This window comes from Hipposideros armiger, unplaced genomic scaffold (assembly GCF_001890085.2).
Source record: "Hipposideros armiger isolate ML-2016 unplaced genomic scaffold, ASM189008v1 scaffold_379, whole genome shotgun sequence".
Classification (NCBI taxonomy): Eukaryota; Metazoa; Chordata; class Mammalia; order Chiroptera; family Hipposideridae; genus Hipposideros; species Hipposideros armiger.
In genome coordinates, this window is record NW_017731729.1 from 754,609 (window position 1) to 756,996 (window position 2,388).

The following is a 2,388-nucleotide window of genomic DNA, read 5'->3' on the forward strand; positions in this document are numbered from 1 at the left end:
TAAACAATGCTGCAATGAGCATATGGGTGTACACGTCCCCTTAAAATAGTGTGGGTTTCTTCAACTAAATATCCAGAAGTGGTATTCCTGAGTCTTTCTTTGACTCTTGTTGTAGCCTTTGTTTTAAAATGTGTTTTGTCTGGTATAAGTATTGCTACACCAGCTTTTTTTTTTCATTTCCATTTTTATGAAATATCTTTATCCCATCTCTTTACTTTCAGCCTGTGTATGTCTTTTGATCTGAAGTATGCCTCTTATAGGCAGCATATGAAGGGCGTGTTTCCTTTTAGGCAGCATATGAAAGAGTCAGCTCCTCTGTGTCTTTTGATTGGAGCATTTAACCCATTTACATGGAAAGTAATTGTTGGTAGATATGTAGCTATTGCCATTTTATTATTCATAATTTTGATCTTTTTTTTTTTTTCCATCTTAAAGAAGTCCCTCTAACATTCCTTGTAATACTGGTTTTGTAGTGGTGAACTCCTTTGCTTTTACTTGTCTGGGAAGCTCTTTATCTGTTCTTTGATTCTAAATGATAGCTTTGCTAGTAGGTAGAGTAATCTTGATTGTAGATCCTTGCTTTTCAGTATGTTGAATATTTCTTGCCAATCCCTTCTGGGCTACAAAGTTTCTGTTGAGAAATCAGCTGACAATCTAATGGGAGTGCACTTATAAGTTACTAGTTGCCTTTGTCTTGCTGCTTTTAGGATTCTCTCTTTGTATTTAACCTTTGCCATTCTAATTATAATGTGTCTTGGTGTGGACCTGTTTGGCTCCATCTTGTTTGGGACTCTCTTATTCCTGGACTTGTATGCTTATTTTCTTCGCCAAGTTAGGGAAGTTTTCAGTCATTATTTCTTCAAATAGGTTCCCAATCCCTTGCTCCCTCTCTTCTCCTTCTGCCACTCCTATGATGTGAATGTTGTTACATTTTAGGTTGTCCCAGAGGCCTCTTAAATCATCCTCATGTTTTTTGCATTCTTTTTTCTTTATGTTGTGCTGATTGGATGTTTTTTTCTAACTTGTCTTCCAAATTGTTGATTCGATCCTCTGCTTCATCTAGTCTGCTGGTGATACCTTCTAGTGAGTTCTTCATTTCAGTTATTGTATTCTTCACTTCTAACTGGTTCTTTTTTATGGATTCTGTTCTTATTTTATGCTTGCTATCTCTTTGTTGAAGTTCTCACTAAGTTCCTTGTTATCCTTATAAACAGTGTTTTGAACTCTCTATCTGGTAGGTTGCTTGCCTCTGTTTTGTTTAGTTCTTTTCTGAAGTTTTCTCCTGTTTTTTCAATTGGGATGTATTTCTTTGTTTTTTCATTTTGGCTGCCTCTGTGTTTGTTTCTATGTATTATATAGGTCTGCTACATCCTCCAGTCTTACTGTGTGGCCTTATGTAATAAGTGCCTGTGGGCCCAGTGGCACAGTTTCCCTGGTCACCTGCACCAGTTGCTTCAGGAGTGTCCCTTGTGCGGGTCGTCTGTGCCCTCCTGCTATAGTTGAGCCTTGGTTGCTATTGGCACATCAATGGGTGGAAGTGACTCTCAGGATGATTAGCTGTGGGGTTTGGCCACGTCCAAAGCTTATAGGCTGCTGTGCAAGGGGCTTATCCCACTGAGTGGGATTCACCCCAGTGGGCTCTGGTGTCTGTTGAAACCACCCTTTGGGTGTGCCCTTTGTGGAGCTAATTGGGTAGTGCTCTGCTGTGGTCTGAAGCCAACCTCTAATTACGTTGGTTCTGGGGCCTCTTTTCCAGGTCTGCTGTGCAGGCCCAGGACACCCACTGCCTGTGATGGGTCAGGGACTACCTGGTAGGAGCTACAAAGTGATCCATGATTGTTCACTGCCTGTGCTAACCCTGGAGGTGCGTGCGAGAGGCCACACTACCAACTGAGGATGTCTGCCACCACTACTGAGCATGGGGTAGCTCCGCAAAGAGCCAGGACATTCCGAGGTCTGCTGCCACCTGTCAGATCCCTTAAGGTTTATCAGCCACTGATAAAGCTTCATGCGGTATGCAAGTTGGGTGAGGCTGTATCTCAGGGAGTCACTGGAGTGGGAAGAGCTCTGGTCACCAGGTTAATGTAAACTATGCCTTGGTGCCAGTGCTGAGCCTCAAGCTACTCAGCAAAAGTCTCAGAGCACACCAAGGCCTCTCACTGCCAGCCTGGGGTCTGTCTGACTCTGACAGTCTTCCAAGATAGAGTCAATGCATGGCCTGGCTGCTCTTGGAGAAAGTTCTCCAGCATCGTGGGTGTGGGGTCCCGGTGAGTCAGCAGGGCAGAACTGCAGAGCTCACCAGACCAATCAGATTCAGATGTGGTTTAATATAGGGGGTGGGTTCAAAACAAGAAAGGTGGCACCAGCCTGCCAGCTGTACGGGAGAAG